We start from the raw sequence: 21,644 nt of genomic DNA on the forward strand, positions 1-21,644 counted from the left end.
CTAAAGTTTCTCCATTCCTCCCATGCTCCCCCACCACATCACCATATGAGTCAGCATCCTCATATCAAAGAAAACATTCGGCCTTTGGTTTTTTGGGATTGGCTTACTTCACTTAGCATTATATTCTCCAACTCCATCCATTTACCTGCAAATGCCATGATCTTGTTCTCTTTTAATGCTGAGTAATGTTTCATTGTATATGTATACCAAAGTTTCCTTATCCATTCATCTACTGAAGGGCATCTGGGTTGGTTCCACAATCTATTGTGAATTGTGCTGCTATAAACATGGATGTGGCTGTGTCCCTGTAGTATGCTGTTTTTAAGTCATTTGGGTATAAACTGAGGAGTGTGGTGGGGTAGTAGCTCAGAGGTAGAGTGTTTGCCTAGCATGCATGAGGCACTGGGTTCGATCCTCAGCACCACGTAAAAATTAAAATAAAAAAAAAAGGTATTGTGTCCACCTACAACTAAAAAGTAAAAGTAAATGTTAAAAAAAAATTTTTAAAAAAAGCCCAAGGAGTGGGATAGCTGGGAGTCTCCATACTGATCTCCAGATTGGCTGTACCAATTTTCAGTCCCACCAGCAAAGCATGAATGTGCCTTTTCCCCCACATCCTCACCAACACTTATTGTTGTTTGTATTCTTGATAGCTGCCATTCTGAATGGAGTGAGATGAAATCTTAGAGTAGTTTTGATTTGTGATTTCTCTAATTGCTAGAGACGTTGAACATTTTTTCATATGTTTGTTGATTAATTGCATATCCTGTTCTGAGATTTGTTTATTCAGTTCCTTGGCCCATTTATTTATTGGGTTATTTGTTTTTTTGGTGTTAAGGTTTTTGAGTGCTTTATATAGCCTAGAGATTAGTGCTCTATGTTATGTGCTCATGGTAAAGATCCGCTTCCATTCTGTAAGCTCTTTATTCACCTCACTAATTGTTTCTTTTGCTGAGAAGAAGCTTTTTAGTTTGAATCCATCCCATTTATTGATTCTTGGTTTTAATTCTTGCATTATAGGAATCTTGTTAAGGAGGTTGGAGCCTAATCCAACATGAGAGAGATTTGGGCCTTACTTTTTCCTCCATTAGGCGCAATGTCTCTAGTTTAATTCCTAGGTCCTTGATTCACTTTGAGTTGAGTTTTGTGCATGGTGAGAGATAGAGGTTTAATTTCATTTTGTTACATGTGGATTTCCAGTTTTCCCAGCACCATTTGTTGAAGAGGCTGTCTTTTCTCCAATGTACATTTTTGGCGCCTTTGTCTAATATAAGATAACTGTAGTTATGTGGGTTAGTCTCTGTGCCCTCTATTCTGTACCATTGGTCTATAAGTCTGTTTTGGTGACAATATCATGCTGTTTTTGTTACTATTGCTCTGTATTATAGTTTAAGTTCTGGATTAGTAATGTCATCAGCTTTACTCTTATGCTAAGGATTGCTTTAGCTATTCTGGATCTCTTATTTTTCCAGATGAACTTCATGATTGTTTTTTCTATTTCTATGAGGAATATCATTGGGATTTTGGTTGGGATTGCTTTGGTAGTATGGTCATTTTAACAATATTAATTCTGCCTATCCAAGAACAAGGTAGATCTTTCCATCTTCTAAGGTCTTCTTTAATTTCTTTCTTTAGTGTTCTGTAGTTTTTATTGTAGAGGTCTTTCACTTCTTTTGTTAAGTCTATTCCCAAGTATTTTATTTTTTGAGGCTATTGTAAATGGGGTGGTTTTCCTAGTTTCTCTTATAGAGGATTTGTCACTGATGTACAGAAATGTGTTGGATTTATGGGTGTTGACTTTATATCCAGCTACTTTGCTGAATTCATTTATTAGTTCTAGGAGCTTTCTGGTGGAATGTTTTGGGTCTTCTAGATATAGAATCATATGGTTTGCAAATAGTGATAATTGGAGTTCTTCTTTTCCTATCCTATCCGTATCCCTTTAATTCATTTCATCTGTCTGATTGCTCTGGCTAGAGTTTCAAGAACTATGTTAAATAGAAGTGGTGAAAGAGGGCATCTCTGACTTGTTCCAGTTTTTAGAGGGAATGCTTTCAATTTTTCTCCATTTAGAATGATGTTAGCCTGGGGCTTAGGGCAGAAGCTATAATACCTCATAACTACACTTCAAGAGAGGAAGACACATAGACATCATGAAAAAACAAGGGAGGAAAGTGCCCCAAACAAACTAAGATACTACAACAACTGAATCCATAGATAGCACAGTAGGTGAAATGTCATCAGAGAAGGAGTTCAGAATATACATAACTAAAATGATTCGGGAATTAAAGAACAACCTAAGTGTTGTTCTAAGTGAGCAAATACAGGCAAAAATTGATCACTCCAACAAAGGGATAAGAGGACAAATACAGGTTGCAAGAGATTAGTTCAAGAAAGAGATAAGAGATACTGAAAAAAAAAGCCTTGAAATGAAAGAAACAATAAACCAATTTAAAAACTCGATAGATAGCATCACCATCAGACTGGATCACTTGGAAGACAGGACCTCAGACCATGAAGACAAAATATACAATATTGAAAATAAAGTTGACTTCACAGTGAAGATGGTAAGAAACTACGTACAGAATATCCAAGAATTATGGAATCGCATTTTGTTTCAAGACAAAGTCTCACTCACTAAGTTGTCCAGGTTGGCTTCTGCCTCAGCCTCCCGCGTAAGGGGGGTTACAGAAGTGTGCCACCACACCCAGCCTACCCCTATTTTATTGATCATTTAAGTCATCTTTTTTTCTACATAACAGTTATCACAGTTTATAATCATATATCTGTGTCCATTACAGTTTAATGCGCATCTCCCCTACTAGACTGTAAGCCGGTAACAGCAGTATATATTTTGTTTCCAGCTCAGTCCCCAGTCCTGAAAGGTACATATATCATATAGCCTAAGTGTGCAGTGGACTATACTATTCAGGTTTTTGTAAGTTCACTCCATGGTGTTCACACAATAATGAAACCCTTTTCAGATGCATTTTTTTCAGAAGGTCTCTATTAAGCAACATCTAACTGATGATTCATCAAGCTGTATGTTTATGGTGTTTACACTTTTCTTTCTGTATGTCATAATTCAATAAAAATTTATTCTACAAAGAAATACACAGCAGACATCTGTCCCATTAATAGTAAAGCTAATTCTTTTGAACAGTGTGATCGTATCACAAAGTATTAGCACGAAGTATTGCAATATATATATATATGCAATCCCTTTCAGAGTATATTGAGACTGTTTTGTGTTTAACTATACAAAGTTTTGACAGTAGAAACTTTGGAAATGTATATGTATGATTTAAAAATATATTTTAGTTGTGGGCTGGGGTTGTGGCTCAGTGGTAGAGTGCTCACCTAGCATGTGCAAGGCGCTGGGTTCAGTTCTTAGCACCAATAAAAATAAACAAATAAAAGTATTGTGCCCAAGTATAACTAAAAGATTTTTTTAAATATTTTTTTAGTTGTATATGGACATGATACCTTTATTTTTTATCCATTTTTTAAAATATGGTGCTGAGGATGGAAACCAGTGCCTAGTCCTAGCCCCAAATTTTTGCCAATATTTCTGTAGCATAAATTTCTTTTTTTTTTTCTAAGGCAAATTCCTTTTTTATTCCACATTCAAGATGTTTTTCCATATAAGTCATTCACATTAAAAACAGATAAAGTAGAAAAAGGGGAAAGAAACATACCAGGAGAAAGAAATTTGGTCCTGATAGGGAACTGAATCTGATTTCTCAAAACTATGCTCATGATGTGTCAGGATGGAGAGAAAACAAGTTAACCACAAAAAATCTGTTGAATAAATATCAAAATTTTGTGTTGTGAATTTTCTTAACACTGTATAAACATAAGCCTGGGTGCACTCTTATTTAAAGCTGAATTGTGCTTAAAGCAATCCTTTATCACACCCTGAAAGTGATAACATAGCCTCAATTCTTCCAGAGGATGTTCAACCGTAGGACAAGAAAAAGGAGGGGAAAAAATGAGGAAAATCACAAAAAAATAGCTATTTCAACTTAGAATCTCACTCTTTAACTGATTACTACTCATGTTTAGGGATGAGAGTCCTAGAATAAAAATTCCATGTTATTTATTCCTTTAATATAATGCTTTAAAAACATTTTTACTTTTCTAAGAGAAATAATTTAAAATTAGCTTATTTTGATTTCCCCAAATAGAGAAGCATGCTTATTCTGAGTAAATGTTTTTGTTATCTATAATTCTATAAGTGAGGAAGTTTACAGAAAATATTTTTAGCACTTTGTGTTCAAGATGCTTTTATCTTTTGAACTGTTTATACATTACTTTATTCTCTCTACCTAATAACTGGCTAACAAAGGTTCATATTTATTGATTAAAATGTGGTTTCTTAATTCCTAAAAAAGAAGCATAATTTCAAAATAGTGCTTTCTAGAATAGTTTAAAAAATAAGTATTATTCTTTATGTATAAATATTCATGCAAATTAAGAGCTATGATAGAATCTTCTCTAGGTGCCCTGGACATACCTGTAATCCCAGTGACTCTGCAGGAAAGGCAGGAGGATTGCAAAACACAGCCAGTCTGAGCAATTCAGTGAGACCCAATACCAAAATTTAAAAAATAAATAAATAAAGGGGAGGGGGATGCAGCTCAGTGGCAAAGTGCCTCCTGGTTCAATACCCAGTAAGGGTGGGGGAATGGGGAAAATGAAAAAGAAAATTATGATATAAACTGAAAATTATAGTACTATAAAACATATAATTAACTTTTGCTGTTTTTTTTTTTAGAAGGTACTGTCAGAGAGAATATTAGAAGCTGTGTCTCTTTTTCAAGAGGACTGCAGACTATAGATCACTCCCACCAGTGGTTGTTTTGTTTTGTTTTTTAAAGTACAAGGGATTGAACCCAAGTGTGCTCTATCACTGAGTTTCACCTTCAGCTTTTTTTGTTTTTTTTTAATTTTGAGATAGGGTCTTGCTAAATGTCTCAGGCTGGCCTGGAAATCAGGATCCTCCTGCCTCAGTCTCTCCAGTGGCTGGGACCACAGGTGTATGCCAGTTGCTGTCTATTTTTATAAAAGCCCTTTCACAGAAACACAGCCAGGTTCATTCATTTACGTATCAACCACTTTTATGCTATGACAAAGATCTGAGTAATTACCAACTTACAGAAAAGCATAAAATTTTTACTAATTTCCAATTAATTTTTTCTAGCCCCACACTTTTTTTTATTGGTTGTTCACAACATTACAAAGCTCTTGACATATCATATTTCATACATTAGATTGAAGTGGGTTATGAACTCCCAATTTTTACCCCAAATGCAGATTGCAGAATCACGTCGGTTACACATCCACAATTTTACATAATGCCCTATTAGTAACTGTTGTATTCTGCTACCTTTCCTATCCCCTACTATCCCCCCTCCCCTTCCCTCACATCTTCTCTCTCTACCCCATCTACTGTAATTCATTTCTCTCCTTGTTTATTTTCCCATTCCTCTCACAACCTCTTATATGTAATTTTGTATAGCAATGAGGGTCTCCCTTCATTTCCATGCAATTTCCCTTTTCTCTCCCTTTCCCTCCCATCTCATGTCTCTGTTTAATGTTAATCTTTTCTTCCTGCTCTTCCTCCCTGCTCTGTTCATAGTTGCTCTCATTATATCAAAGAAGACATTGGTATTTGTTTTTTAGGGATTGGCTAGCTTCACTAAGCATAATCTGTTCTAGTGCCATCCATTTCCCTGCAAATTCTATGATTTTGTCATTTTTTATTGCTGCATAGTACTCCATTGTGTATAGATGTTACATTTTTTTTTTATCCATTCATCTATTGAAGGGCATCTGGGTTGGTTCCACAGTCTAGAACCAACCCAGACTGTAGCATAAATTTCAAGACAAAATTTCTAGTGTTTGCTATGGCCAAACTGTTTCTCAAACAATTCTCTGTACTTGGTATTGTTGATATTTTAAAATTTTGCCAATCCAATTTTTAAAAAACTCATGAATTTAATTTGCTTTGGCTATTTTTTAAGTCTGAGAACTCTCTCATACCCTAACTAGCAATTGATATTACTTCTTAGGAGTTGTCCATTAAAATACCTTGTTCACTTTTCTGCCAAGTTGTTTGTGGTTTTGATTAATGATTTGTGGTAGCTGTTTTTAAATAATGGACATCAACTCTTTGTCTATAATACCTTACAAATATTTCCTAGTCTCTTTTTTTTTCTTTTTGCCACTGGAGATTGAACCCAGGAGTGCTTTACCCCCATCCTTTTTTATCTTTTATTTTAAGACATGGTATCCCTAAATTGCTGAGCCTGCTCTTGAACTAGCAATCCTCTGACCTCAGCCTCCCCAGTTGCTGAGATTACAAGCATGCACCACCGTGCCTGGTTTCATCTTTTAATTTAAGGAACATTTTATAATTTAGATTTTGTTTATGTATATGCTGTCAAGCCTTTTAATTTTCTTTGTAACTTTTGGATTTCAGTAATGCTTAAAAAGGCTTTCCTTTATGCAAAATAACAAAAATATCTTTCTATATTTCCCCTAATAATTTATAGAATTTTTAATGTTTAATTGAAAATATAAAATAATTATATTTAATTGACTTGGAATTTGTATATAATATAATACAGGGATTATTAATACACCCATTAAATGGTGTATCAGTCTGGATTTTGTCAAGAGATAGAAACCAAACACTAGTGTTTAATATTAGAGTTTAATAGAAAAAGACATCATGCTGTCATGGTAGGGTAACTTTAAAGGCATTAGGTTAATGCTAAAGGATACCCCTGGGCTGAGAGCAGGGAAGGATCAACTTGGAAGAAGGGCTCTCTCTCCAAGACTGAGATTCAGATGTGGCTGGAGAAGGTATGGTTGTTGACCATAAGATGGCAGAGAAATGATTTGCATTGGCAGGAGACCAAGAGCACACTGTCCATTTTCAGGAGGGCCCTGGAAAATGAACTTTGGAGCCAGGTCAGGTACACAGAGGGAGTTGGAATGTGAAAGCAACAAGTTCAAGGCAGGGCTCTAAGGTCACTGAAGGATGGACGCGCGCGCGCGCGCGCGCACACACACACAGAGAGAGAGAGAGAGAGAGAGAGAGAGAGAGAGAGAGAGAGAGAGAGAGAGAGAGAGAGAGAGAGGAGAGAGAGAGAGCGCGCTTGGAGGAGGTACCTCCTCTAACAACCCTGGAAAAAGGCTCTGAGGGGCACACAGATGTACACAGAACCCAGAAGATAGAACCGTTTCCTCCTGTGATGTCTCTCCAGTACCCTCTACTGGCAAAATGTGATTTAGCATCATAATCACTAAGAAAATGTTTAACCAGCCCAGTCCATTGTCAAAAAGCAGGTTTTGAAGGATGAATGTGGCGATCAGAGGCATTGAATTGAAAATTGGCACAGATGGTCCAATTGTCCCTACACCATTTAATTAAATTCCATTCTTTCTGAAGTGATTTGAAATACCATCCTTACATGGTCATGTATTCATGGTTCTGTTTGGGGATTTTTTAAAAAATATTTTCTAGTTGTCAATGGACCTTTATTTTAGTTATTTATATGTGGTGCTAAGAATTGAACCTCACACATGCTAGGCAAGCGCTCTACCACTGAGCAACAACCCCAGCCCATGTTTGGGGATTTTGTCTTTTAAGTATTTGTAAATCTCTGTTAGTGCCAGTTTTAATCAATACAGCGAAGTAGAGTATATATGACTTCGTTGAGATAACTGACAACATTTGAATGGCAGTTGGATGGTGGTATTGTATCAATGTTACCTTCTTGATTTAGAAGATTTTCCTAAAGCTGTGGGGAATGGTTTCTTGTTTACAGAAATGTACACTAAAGTACTGAGGGGTAATGGGGCATCATTAACCTCAATTTACCCTTAATCAGAGAGAACATGATAAATATGGTACAATGTTAATAACTAGGAACTCTGGGTGAAGGGGATTCCAAGAGTTCTTGTAACTGTTTTTGAACTTTTCTGAGGGCTTGAAATATTTCAACTTTCTTTTCTTTTTCCTTCCTTCCTTCCTTCCTTCCTTCCTTCCTTCCTTCCTTCCTTCCTTCCTTCCTTCCTTCCTTTCTTTCTTTCTTTCTTCTTTCTTTCTTTTTGATACCAGGGATTGAACTCAGGGGCATTGGGGCATCATTAACCTCAATTTACCCTTAGAGAGAACATGATAAATATGGTACAATGTTAATAACTGGGAACTCTGGGTGAAGGGGATTCCAAGAGTTCTTGTAACTGTTTTTGAAATTTTCTGAGGGCTTCAAATATTTCAACTTTCTTTTCTTGTTTTCTCTCTCTCTCTCTCTCTCTCTCTCTCTCTCTCTCTCTCTCTCTCTCTCTCTCTCTTTCTTTCTTTCTTGAAAGGATTGAACCAGGGATTGAACTCAGGGGCACTTGACCACTGAGCCACATCCCCAGCCCTATTTTGTATTTTATTTAGAGACAAAGTCTCACTGAGTTCTTTAGCGCCTCACCATTGCTGAGGCTGGCTTTGAACTTGCTATCCTCCTGCTTTAGCCTCCTGAACCACTGGGATTACAGGCGTGTGCCATGGCACCCGGCTCAAAATTTTATATTTAAGAAAAGAAATACAGCCAGGCATGGTGATTCCTGTTTATAATCCCAGCTACTAATGAAGCTAAGGCAAGAAGATTGCAAATTTGGGGCTACCATGGACAACTTAGCAAGACCCTTTCTCAAAATTTAAAAAAATAAAAATATTTTTTTTTAAAGAGAGAGTGAGAGAGGAGAGAGAGAGAGAGAGAATATTTAATATTTAATTTTTAGTTCTCGGCGGACACAACATCTTTGTTTGTATGTGGTGCTGAGGATCGAACCCAGGCCGCACGCATGCCAGGCGAGCGCGCTACCGCTTGAGCCACATCCCCAGCCCAAAAAATAAAAATATTAAAAGACAGTGGTGTCAAACATGTGCTAAGACCTTGGTTCAGTCCATAATATTACAAATAATAATAATAAAATAAAGAAATAACCACACAAAAAAAGTGTTCAATGTTGAATTGTGATAAGTCATATGAAGAAAATTAGAGTTTGTTTATAGGCAATAAGAAGAGGTGTAATTGATACAAAAGCAACTGTGGAACTGAAAAAGCAACTGTGGGAATGACTTTTGGGCTGAGTCTTTTTTTTTTTTTTGATGTTTTTTTTTAATCTTAATATTTACTTTTTTTTTTAGTTTTCGGCGGACACAACATCTTTGTTTGTATGTGGTGCTAAGGATCGAACCCGGGCCGCACGCATGCCACGAGTTGAGCCACATCCCCAGCCCTGGGCTGAGTCTTGAAAAAACGACAAGGAGAAAGTAGATAAAGAATTGGAATAAGGGCTGGGTTTGTAGCTCAGTGGTAGAGAGCTTGCCTAGCATGTGTGAGGCACTGGGTTCAATTCTCAGCACCACATTAATTAATTAATTAATTAGAGATATTATGTCCATCTACATCATATATATATATATATATATATATATATATATATATATATGAATAAGAAGTTTAAGTAGATGTGACACAAGTGGGTGGGACGGAAGAAATTCAGGGAAGAACTAGGTATATGAAAATTGGCTACTTGGCCAGTACAGAGACTACTTGATGGAGTGGGGTGTGGTGGTGAGGCTGAGGCTCTTGATGTGACCTGCATTTTCATTTATGAGATGACTTTAATGATTGGAAGGGACTAGCTAGAAGGCCACTGCAGGAGCTCAGACTTGGGCCATTTGAACCACAGTGGAGGCGGAAGAAGCTATGGGAGTCCAGATTTTTTTTTTTTTTAATTTTTAATATTTTTATTTTTTAGTTCTCGGCGGACACAACATCTTTGTTGGTATGTGGTGCTGAGGATCGAACCCGGGCCGCACGCATGCCAGGCGAGCGCGCTACCGCTTGAGCCACATCCCCAGCCCAAAGATTTATTTCAGAAATAAAGGCAGCAGGACATGGTGATGGATTGGGTATAAAGTCTGAGAAGCAGATGCCAAGATAATGACCCCCTAGGTTTTGGCTTCTGCCAATGGATGGATAGAAAAGTCATTTACTACCAAGTGAGAACTGGAAAAGAAATAGATATGTATGTCAGGCATGGTGGCACACCCCATAATCCCAGGGATTTAGGAAGTTGAGGCAGGAGGATTACAAGTTCAAAGCCAGCCTCAACAATTTAGCAAGGCCCTAAGCAGTTTAGTGAGACCCTGTCTCTGAATAAAATATAAAAGGAAGGAAGAAAAAAGGAAAGAGAAACATGTGAGGGTGAAGATTTAAAAATAGATATGTGTGAGGGTGAAGATTAAGAATTCATTCTGGGACTGGGGATTATAGCTCAGTTTGTAGAGTGCTTACTTTGAATGCACAAGGCCTTGGGTTCAATCCCCAGCATCATAAAATAAGCAAACAAACAAACAAAAAAAAGAATTCATTCTGATATGGACAGGGATGTAGGTCAGTGATAGAGCACTTACCTAGTATGTGAGAGAACCTGGGTTCAATCCCCAGCATCACAAACAAAAAATTCATTCTGATCAAGTTAAATCTCTGTGTGTTCTATATTCTATAACTTTATGATGGGAAAATTGATATGCCTGAGACATCTAAGTGAAAATAAGTTGAAAATTAGTCTTTAATAGAGTGAATTTGGAAAAGCCAGGCAATAAAAGATATTGAAACTTTTTGTGCCCCCAACAAAAAATAATCTCTTATTTCTTTGAACTTTGTACATTTTTTCTAACACTTACTGTATTCATTGGTAGTTATTTTTATACTTATGGATTACAAATATATGCATTTTATTCATTTTCCTTCTTCCTCTGCTGCTTTCAAATAGTAGGAGTTAAAATATATTTCTTAAAGATAAATTTAAAATCAAATAAAAATCTTGAGTGAGCGAAATTAAATGCCCACTAAATTCCTTTTACTATGAACTTCTCTAAACTTTATAGTAAAATATAAAATTAAAATGAGAGAAACTAGGGCTGGGGTTGTGGCTCAGTGGTACAGTGCTCGCCTAGCATGTGTGAGGCCCTGGGTTCAATCCTCAGCATTACATAAAGATAAATAAATAAAGGTATTGTGTCCATCTACAACTGAAAAAAATATTTAAAAAAAAAAAAAAAGGAGAGGGGCTGGGGTTATATAGATCAGTGGTAGAGCACTTGCCTCAAACATGTGGGGCACTGGGTTTGATCCTCAGCATTACATTAAAGGTGAATAAGTGAAATAAAGGTATTATGTCCATCTATAACTAAAAAATATTTTTTTTATAAAGGAGGAAAAAATGTCAATTTATAGCATGGAAAATAGACTATTTGTATTCTACAGACTTTGTGTTTGGGTTTTATAGATTGAGCAATGTCTTCCTGCTACTACTGCCAAGAAGTACTCAATATTACCATTCTGTACATAATTATAACTGAATATTTGGTCAAAGAAACTTTATTGTTAAGCCAAATAGACCAGAAAATGACTTTCCATAATCAACATAATAGAGAAAAAATTAGTTTGCACTTCTATATGAGAGTAGTGAATGAATGCTCAGAGTCAAGATAGCTCTGGAATATTCAAGTTGTATGTATATATCTGGGTAAAAGGGGGAATGAGAGATGGCAAGGTATAGGCAGTAAAAGAACAGAAACAGGTTGACTGATACAGAAAGCAAACTACAGATCCATGGTCCTGGAAAGTGTAGGACATGAACATGCTGATTAGTGAATAGGCGTGGTTCATCTTTCTCATTTTAACTATGAGAAAGAAATTTGCTTCACAAAAGGGTTCTCAGTTCCATTCCTGCTATGGTTTGTGTGTGTCCCCGAGAAGTTAGTTGCTCCATGTCGGTTTGGGAAGGGAGGGGCCTGCTGGGAGGTGTTTGGATCCTGGGGGCCAAGTCTTTCCTTGGGGAGTTCAGCCTTCTTTCCTTACTTTTTCAGATGTACTCACTTGCCCTTCCATTTTCTGGCATAAGTTGAAGCAGCATGAGGCTCTTACCAGAAGCTGAACAGACGCCAGCACCTCGCTCTTCCCAGCCTCCAGAACCATGAACCAAAATAAACCTCATTAATAATCTGTCTCAAGTATTCTATTATAGCAACAAAGAACAGGCTAAAATAATACCTTAAAACAGGGTGCAGTTATACTGACCATGTTTTCCTAAGGGTGAATCACTTGTGTTTCCCAACTTGTCTTCTCCTAAGATCCGAAAAACCTAATCTGAACCCAGAGATATTCATAAGTTTTATTATTCAAAAAGTACCCCTAAGTGAGTCTTAACATAAGGCAAATTGACATCAATGACACCTGTATTCTGATGACTAAGGCATGGGCTATGTTTTTCTGGGCTTTGTTTCTCTACCTATCAGTTGTAAACAAGAGGTTTTGAGGAGCCCAGGGAACTGGCAGAAGCCTGATAAGCCTAACCAGATGGACTCTAAGAAGGGAGCTGATTTTCACTGATTCCTGGAATAAAATCCAAAGCAGATCTTTTAAGGTCCTTTGGGATTGGGAGTACAACCAACAGAAACTAGCTGAAGTTAGCCTTCAAGGTATACCTCAAGGTATACCTTGATCTGTCACTTACATATCTTCACTCTAATTCTTGCACCAGTGTGCCACAGGCCTCAACGTCAGCCAGCATCCTAGTCCAGTGCTCTGAGGAGTGACAGACAGAAAACACCACATAGAGAAGCCAAATGGCAAAAGCCTGATAGCCCAATGAGATGAGGCACCAGGAACAAACCCAAGGTCAACAAAGGCAGGCGTTTTGCCCTGTTGCCATGAGATCACACACTAGAGAGCCCATGGGTCATTTCAACAACAAAGGGAAAGAAAGAATTATTATAGGTTTAGAGGCATTGATAGGCTCCAGGCAAAGCAGAGGTGTGTAGAAAAGGCCAATCTTAGGTCTGTACTACAAACTGGACCCCAGATACTGTTTCCTCAAAAAGTCCAGGTAAAGTAGAGGTGACCTACTCTTCCCTGGAGCTCTACACTCAGCTTGTACACTGAGGCTGATTCTGCATCAAAGAGACTCAAATGAAAGAGTGGATATTCATTCTTACTGATGTAATCCTAAACACTGAAGTTTCTCATAGTCTACACTGTATCTCAGTGTATGAAAACCCAGTCATCACTCAAAGGCAAGGGTTATTAGGACACTTTACAGTTTTAGCATGTCTTTCAGGGAAAAACTTTTCTTTGGCCAGGAGAATTTGAATTCTTCATTCACAGTTATTATTTGCCTTCTGAAGGACCAGGGAGGACGTGGGGGTGGGGGTGGGGTGGTGACAGGCACAGGACTTGGTTAAGCTGTTGTTTTCTTTGTAATTCAACCTGTAGTCATCTTAGATTTTCTTCTGCGCATATCCTTCCCACTGCCAGTTTTGAAAAGGAAACAGGGAATTAATATATTCTGCCTGACCCTGCAGTCCTCCAATCTCCAGGGCCCCCAGTGTGACTAAAGGAAGAGAGTATTTTAGGCCTGGAGCTATTTCTGTTTGAGGAAAGTGAAATATCTTCCTTTTGAGATTTGCGCAAACAAAGCCTTTTCACAGTTTTTGACAGCAGCACAGATCTGTAGTTAAAACTCATGACAAGGAAACTATTTAATTTGCTTTTCTTAGTTTTTTGATGCATTTGACAACAACTGGGGCCCAAAAAGAAAAAGGTGAACAACTGAAATCCTTTCTATCCTTGCTATTGCCTATCTAGATCACTAGCCACATTGATCAAACACCTGAAAATCCTCATGCCTCATAGAAAAAACTGTGTTGTAGTTTCAAAAACAAAAACCAAGCTTTTGAAAAATGTAGCTACTGTTAATTCATGGGCAGTTATTTGGCTACCATCAATTCACTTTAACTGATACTTATAACTCTTCCACCTTGCAGGATCAAGAATTCATTTGAAGTAATAATAACAAATCTATAATTTATTTTCAAAGTATAATAATGTCTAAGAACAAATTAGAATCAACTAATGAAGTTGATATGAGGTAGGAGAGAAGAAAAAAAGATACACGGGGCTGGGGTTGTGGTTCAGCCGTAGAGCGCTCGCCTAGCAAGTGCGAAGCCCTGGGTTCGATCCTCAGCACCACATAAAAATAAATAAAATAAAGATATTGTGTCCAACTACAACTAAAAAATAATTATTAGAAAAAAATACATGGAAAGGAGATAAAGGGAAGGGAAAAGTGACTGTATCTAAACCTAAAAGCCTATTATCACACTTATTCCCCAGACTGTTTTTCCTCCAGGCCAGTCATTCCCAACTTTCTGAGATATCTACAAATCTTGGAGTCACTGCAAATCCACTCATTTATGAAACCTGCCTTATTTTGATTAAAGCTTACATGTACTGTTTGCCTACTCAATGGGCTTTCAGATTAGATAAAACAAAGGAGATGCATTTTAAGGAAACTATTGCAGGCATGTTATTTAGATAGAAGAAACAATGTCAGCCTGAAGACCCTGGAGAGGACTGAACACCATAAATGTCCTGTGATTCAAGATGAAGGAATTGAGTTCACCAGGCTAAAGTCCCCACATACTTTCCCACACTCACCCCTTGCAAAATATCCTCTAAAAGAGCAGCCCTGGAACCTGAAAGCTGTCTTGCTCTCAAAATAGCCCACAATCTGCTCTGGAAATGCTCATCTTCACCTTTCACTTTTTAATAAAGAACTTCCTCGGGCTGGGGATGTGGCTCAAGCGGTAGCGCGCTTGCCTGGCATGCGTGCGGCCCGGGTTCAATCCTCAGCACCACATACCAACAAAGATGTTGTGTCCGCCGAGAACTGAAAAACAAATATTAAAAAAAAAAGAACTTCCTCTTTGCTAAAACCTAGTGTACCCTTAAATTCCTTTCTGCAATGTGTCAGGATCCTGAAAGTTCTGAGTAGAGGTTTTCTCTGCCTTTGGAGTCAAGCCCCTTTATGGTGACAGGAATATTTTAATTACAGGTATATTTTGCTATGGTCCCCATAAGCTGGAGAAGAGTCATGTTTGAGGCCTAAAAGAAATTTTATGGGTCCATAAAGATTCCCTAGGCAGAGAGCCTATGGTAACTGTGCTATATGCTGTAATTGTAGCTGTGTTACCCCACAGTTTATTGCCCCCTCTCCTGAAAGAGGGATTCCCCTCAAAAAAAAGGGATAACTTTTTCCATTTAGTATCATGAAACCAAAGATAAGACCAAGGCTTCACACCAACAGCACAAGCTTATTCAGTGGTCAAAGAATGAAGAAAGGAGAATCTAGTTAAATCAACTTCTCAAGTGGTTGGGGGTAGGTAAGTCATGAGGGTAAAGAAATGAGGTTAAGGATAGGCTAATAAAGGGTATAGGATATTCATGCCTTTTCTGGAAATGGGCAGAAATTTTCCAGGAACTTGGGTGCCATCTCTTTTCACTCTTTTTATGGTTCTTTCTATTTGTTATATGACAACTGTCAACTGTCATGGTGCAGGGAGTGGGGAGTATCATTTAGCATGCAGATGGGATAAAAATGGGACTTGGAGTCTTTTAAAGGTCATTTAGGGGGCTGGGGTTGTGGCTCAAGCGGTAGCGAGCTCGCCTCGCATGCGTGCGGCCCGGGTTCGATCCTCAGCACCACATACCAACAAAGATGTTGTGTCCGCCGAGAACTAAATAAAATAAATATTAAAAATTCTCTCTCTCTCTCCCCTCTCTCCTCTCTCACTCTCTCTTTAAAAAAAAAAAAAAAAAAGGTCATCAGTTCCAATTGGTCTGATCACAGAGAACTCTTCAATTTATTTTTTTATTTTTTAATTAGTATTATTTTTTAAAGAACTCTTCAATTTCTATTGGAGACAGCTGAGATCCTTTTTCATCTGCCTTTCATTCTTATAGAGAAGTGAGAGAAATGAGAACAATAAAAGACATTTGTAGCATAAAGTTGTTATTATCCGGTACAGTAATTATACAGCCTGGCTAAATTTGTGCCCAACCCCTAACTCTGTTTAAGGATAAGTGTACAACAAATGCTTATGGAAGAGATGCAGATACACATATATGTAGCGGGTCTTTGGAGGATCAGTGAGAAAGTTACTAAACTCCCTGAGGCAGCAAGTTAAGGAAGAGCTTGCAGAGTAGCTGAGCTGCAAACTAGGAAGTATAGGGTAGTTGCTTTGAGCAAAGGGAACAGCCTGTGCAAAGACACAGAAAGAGGGTATAAAGAGTTTGCCTGTCCAGGACGCAAACAGCACTCCGTTAGGCAATAGCTGAGGTAGTCTGTGAAACAAGACTAGGACACCTTCCTCTCTCTGCCTGAAGCATCTTCAGATCTGGGAAGAAGACTTATTTCTGTTCTTGTGACTTTGAGATCTGCCTTAGACATCTTCCCCAGTTGCCTAGCGTTTACTATTTCAGTATGCTTCCCTAAGTACTTTGCCTTCAGCATCTTTGGGAGGACAGGGCAGGACTGTTCACAGGCACACTTCCTCTGCAAAGGAAAAACAATTGTCATTTATCCACAGTCATGGGCTCCCTACTCCACAGTGCTCCCTCAGACCTTTAAAGAGAAGCTTTTGATTCATTGACTTAATAATGAGACAACTTGATAATTCTCATTATAACAAAAGGAAAAACCTTAAACCACTCCTACAATGTCATATTCCTTCTGAACCCAAGGCTAAAGTTGCCCCAAAAGCCATGGCAGAGAAAGTCCCACAAGGGAGTGCCCCAAGCCCTCCAAGATGGGACCAGCTGGGATCATAAAGAAAGAAGTACCAAATGCCATCAGGGTAATCAGCCCAAAGCATTTAAGGGAACTTCCTTACAGAGGTTCTGCAGTGGTCCTCACAAAGGACAGCAAGACAAAGAGATGTTCTTCTAGGTGTATCCACAATGAGGGGGCCAGGTTACAGAGCTTATATAAGACTTTTAGGAATGTTGCTCAGAGCCAAGACTAGCTTCTTTCAGTGTTTAGGGGATGATACTTCCCTCCCCAAAGGTCTGGGAATGTTTAAGGCTCAGAGTTGGGCTTAAGTCTGCAGGGTAAAATATGCAGCTGCCTAGGTCACCAAGGGGTCAAGGCACTCTATTTCTTGATCAGGAGAGAGAAAAAGGTATGGGAAACTGGAGGACCCCACAAATTTATTAGCCAAATGACATTTGACCAAAAACATAAATGGAAGTTGGTGATCCAAAGTCTTCACGTAGGAAATCATTTCTTTTCTTTCTAGCGTTTATCCAATAGTCTAGACAAATTTTATTTCCCTAAAAAGTAGTCAGCCTACAGGATGTAGTTAAAAAACTGACGATCAATATTGTTGCTTCTAATTGCCTACTATATCTTCCCATGTTACAATTATGGATCTCTGCATCCTCCCACTCTCATCCAACCCAGCCTCCCTCACCTCATTTAAATAAGAAAAAGATTATGACTTTGTTTTTATTGTCTAGCTTAGGCAAAATGTTCCCTAAGTTCCCATCAAGTTTTGATTTTGTCAAAGAAACATAATCACAGTTTTCTTAAAAGCCCATCCCAACAAGTAGTTATTCTACTGTCTCTAAATTTATTGCCTACCCAGGCATCTTAAGGTTTAATCAGCACAAGCTTCTTTGATTCATCTTTATTTGCATTTAATGAAAATCCATGGGCTGGGGTTGTGGCTCCGTGGTAGAGCGCTTGCCTCACATGTGTGAGGCACTGGGTTCGATTCTCAGCACCACATATAAATATGAAAATTTAAAAAGTCCATCAACAACTAAAAAAAAATACAAAAATGAAAACTCATGTTGTTCAGTTTCTGAAAATTCATGAGTTGAGTCCAGGTTCTCTGAAGCTTAAGAGTAAGCAGAACAACTTGACCCTAAAAGACCTCTAAGCTCTGGTGGGAAGTGGACTTGGGGAAGTGAGCCCAAGGCTAACTCAGAATAACCAACCTGTGCCTGGGGACAGATAAGCTGTAAGATTATATGAAAATTGTTCTCCTATATGAAAGTGGTTCTCTACTAAAGTATGTGTGAGAAACTGATGTGACTCCATTTTTGAGAAACCAGCTTTTACCTCAAGACCTGTCCAGAGGTAGGGGGTATGACCCTTGTCCTTGGAAAAACCCACAGAGTGCTCCTAGGCACATACCCATCCTGCTGAGTTGTTTGTAAATAACAGGAGAGATCTACAGTGCCAAGTGTCCCTGACTCAGTTACACTAGGTGAGGAACCATAGCAACCCCCTAGCAACCACCAATCAGAGTGAGACAGGGAAAATATCTGAAATGCCAGGTGACCCTCCCAGTATGATTAGGCCACCCTGCAGTTTAGCATATACACTCTTGCAACGCCTTGCAATCTAAACCAATCAGTTCAAATGCATCTACAACTTGAACTAACCAATCACCCTTACCCAACTTGTTCCCAACAGTGAATGTGCTAATCAATGTTAGGAGTTGTTGTTTGATTTTCCCGCGGTATGAAATGATTTGCTGTGTGATGTTGTGACACAGAGTATCCCCCCAAAACCTATAAATTCTCACTGAACTAAGGACAGAGAGGGGCGGGGGAGTAGGGGGGACTCCTCTGCAGAGGAAGGGGTCCAAAGTTGGTGCCCCAGGGAGTGGGGGTGCCTTCCCCATTTTATAGATTTCTGATTTTCTTTCTTCTCATCCCCTCCTCACATCCTGCCCAAGTGTACAAAAGACAGGAAGGGAGAGATCCAGGTATACTTCTCTTTATTTTCCAATATCTGCCCAAAAAGGCAGTGGGTGTTCACTGACAACTCCTAGCAGGGAGGAACAATTCCCTGGAGGCAGGTGACCTTGACAAGATATTGGAGGAGAAAGTATTCCAGAGGTATTAGCATTTTGTTTCCTTTTGAGTCAGCCCCCATATTCCTGGCAGCAATCATTCATTATCCACACTGACTGTCATTTTGCCCCACCCTCAGTAGCTTGAACGAAGTTCCTGGAAAAGGACAGCCTGGCATTTACAAGAAGCCAGGAGTTCTGCTCTTTGGAAAAAGCCTTGGACCTAGGAGCAGGAAGGGAAGCTGGATAAAAAGGGAGTAGTGAGACCAGAGATGATACCAGTGTTGAATCAGGGTCTCAGAGAAGTCAGTCATGTGGACAAAGCAGGGGTAGAGAAGGAAGGTACACCCACCACCACTTGTTCCCCAAAAGTTGTATACCTACCTTGAGGGCCAGGAATCAGCACCAGACTTAGCACCACAGTTCCCAGGTATGCCCTGAGCCTGGGAGAGTTCCTTGAAGCTCTCAGCCCTTGTTCCAAACCCTAGTTTGGCAGCTTGACTCTGTCCTCCTCTCACCCTAGCTCCTGTACTGCTGCTGCTGCCATAGCAAGTCTCACTCAGTCAGGCAGAAACAGCAGGTTAAACTCCCTCAAGCAATTTATTCCTCTACTTCTAAGTTATAATTATTTGCATATCCAAGAGAATACACATAATGTGTATAGGTAAGTTATAAAGCAAAATAACTAAATAGTCATGAGCTTTCCACTAACCTAAGAACTAAAATATTGCCCATGTTACTGATGCTCCCTGTAGGTCCTTTCCATGTATGCTCTGCCTCCCCAAGAGGTGCCCACCTTCCTGAGTGCTGTTTTTTTGTTTTTGTTTTTGTTTACTAATTTTTTTCCATTTTTCTATAAAGATTTCTGTGCGTGTGTGTGTGTTTGTGTGTGTGTGTGTATAAAACACTTGATTACTTTTCCCTGTTGTTTACTTATTTTTTTGCCAATTCATACAAACATAAAAAGTGTACATACTGTTATGCTCAAATTCGGGACCCCCAAAAGACCACCAGAGGCCAAGATCTATGTAAGCAGCAAAGAGGCGTTTATTGCGAGCTAGCTTGGTCCTCTGGGCGCACACAGAAACTGGTGACGCTGAGAGACCCTGAGCCCAGGGTTTACAGCAGTTTTATACACTCTTTGGGGAAGGCAGGGACTTCACATACATCATAGCATCTCTTCATCAAACACTTCGGGAAAATCATAAAACATGATTAGCATAATCACTGGTGGGAACAAGTTGGGTAGGGGTGATTGGTTAATATAAGAGGGGGATTCGTTTGAACTGATTGGTTTAAACCATGAGGGGAGTACGTGCTGAACTACATGGTTTCCCAACATGTTATCAACCACCATAAACTATGGGAGGGTCATCTGGCATCCCAAATATTTTCCCTGTCTCATGCTGATTGGTGGTTGCTGGGGGGTTGCTATGGGTCCTCACCTAGCCTGACTGAGTCAGGGACACCTGGTGTAGCAGATCTCTCCTGTTATTTGTAGATAAACAACTCAGAAGGTGGGTATGTGCCTAGGAGTGCTCTGTGGGTCTTTCCAAGGACAAGGGTCATGCCCCCTTCCTTGGACAGGCTTTGCTCTGAGGTAGAGGCTGGTTTCTCAGTACCAACAGGGTAATAGGGTATCACATGATGTTTCCATATAAGTACACATTTCATATTATTTAAAATATTTTATTAGTTGTTGATGGACCTTTATATGTGGTGCTAAGAATTGAACCCAGTGCCTCACACATGGTAGGCAAGGACTTTACACTGAGCCACAACCCAGCCCCACATTGCATAACCTTTAATCCAGTTAAATATCATCTCATTTATCATTTCTTTATGGTGAAAACTTTCAAAATCCTTTCCTGTAGCTTTTCAAAATGTATAGTACATTATTGTTCTCTATAGTCACCCTAGAGTGCGATAGCAAGTGCTTGAACTTCTTGCTCCTATCTAACTGTGAATTAATAGCCTTTTTTTTTTTAATGTATTATCAGCACACTTTTTTTTTTTTTAAAGAGAGAGTGAGAGGAGAGAGAGAGAGAGAGAGAATTTTTGATATTTTATTTTTAAGTTCTCGGCGGACACAACATCTTTGTTGGTATGTGGTGCTGAGGATCGAACCCGGGCCGCACGCATGCCAGGCGAGCGCGCTACCGCTTGAGCCACATCCCCAGCCCCAATAGCCTTTTTTTTTTTAAGAGAGAGAGAGAGAGAGAGAATTTTTTAATATTTATTGTTTAGTTTTCGGTGGACACATCTTTGTTTGTATGTGGTGCTGAGGATCCAACCCGAGCGCACTACCGCTTGAGCCACATCCCCAGCCCTTTAACAGCCTTTTTTAAAAATTATTTTTTAGAAGTAGTTGGACACAATATCTTTATTTTATTTATTTATTTTTATGTGGTGCTGAGGATCGAACCCAGGGCCTCTCGCGTGTTAGACGAGTGCTCTACCACTGAGCCACAACCCCAGCCCAACCGCTTTGTTTTTGAACTTCATAAAAATGTTTTCATCTTACAGTATTCTAAATTTACTTTCATCACTCAGCCTTATATTTCTTTTTTTTTTTTTTTAAGAGAGAGTGAGAGAGGAGAGAGAGAGAACCTTAATATTTATTTTTTAGTTACGGGCGGATACAACATCTTTGTTTTGTATGTGGTGCTGAGGATCGAACCTGGGCCGCACACATGCCAGGCGAGTGCGCTACCACTTGAGCCACATTCCCATCCCCCTCAGCCTTATATTTCTAAGATTAATCCATGCTGATATTATATGCTGTAACTCAACTATTGTCACTGCTGAATAATTTTCCTGTAGCTAACTAAATCAATTTATTTCTCAACTATTCTAC

At 38.9% G+C, this 21,644-nt stretch overlaps 1 non-coding gene across 1 annotated transcript; it reads right to left on the reverse strand.

Annotated features, from left to right (window-relative positions):
- Positions 1-21,191: 21,191 nt before the first annotated feature.
- On the reverse strand, positions 21,192-21,264 carry Trnav-aac (transfer RNA valine (anticodon AAC)). The gene has a single exon. It is a non-coding gene; the product is annotated as a tRNA-Val (tRNA).
- Between the last annotated feature and the right edge of the window lie 380 nt (positions 21,265-21,644).

This window comes from Urocitellus parryii, chromosome 5 (genome assembly GCF_045843805.1).
Source record: "Urocitellus parryii isolate mUroPar1 chromosome 5, mUroPar1.hap1, whole genome shotgun sequence".
In the NCBI taxonomy this organism is placed as follows: domain Eukaryota; kingdom Metazoa; phylum Chordata; class Mammalia; order Rodentia; family Sciuridae; genus Urocitellus; species Urocitellus parryii.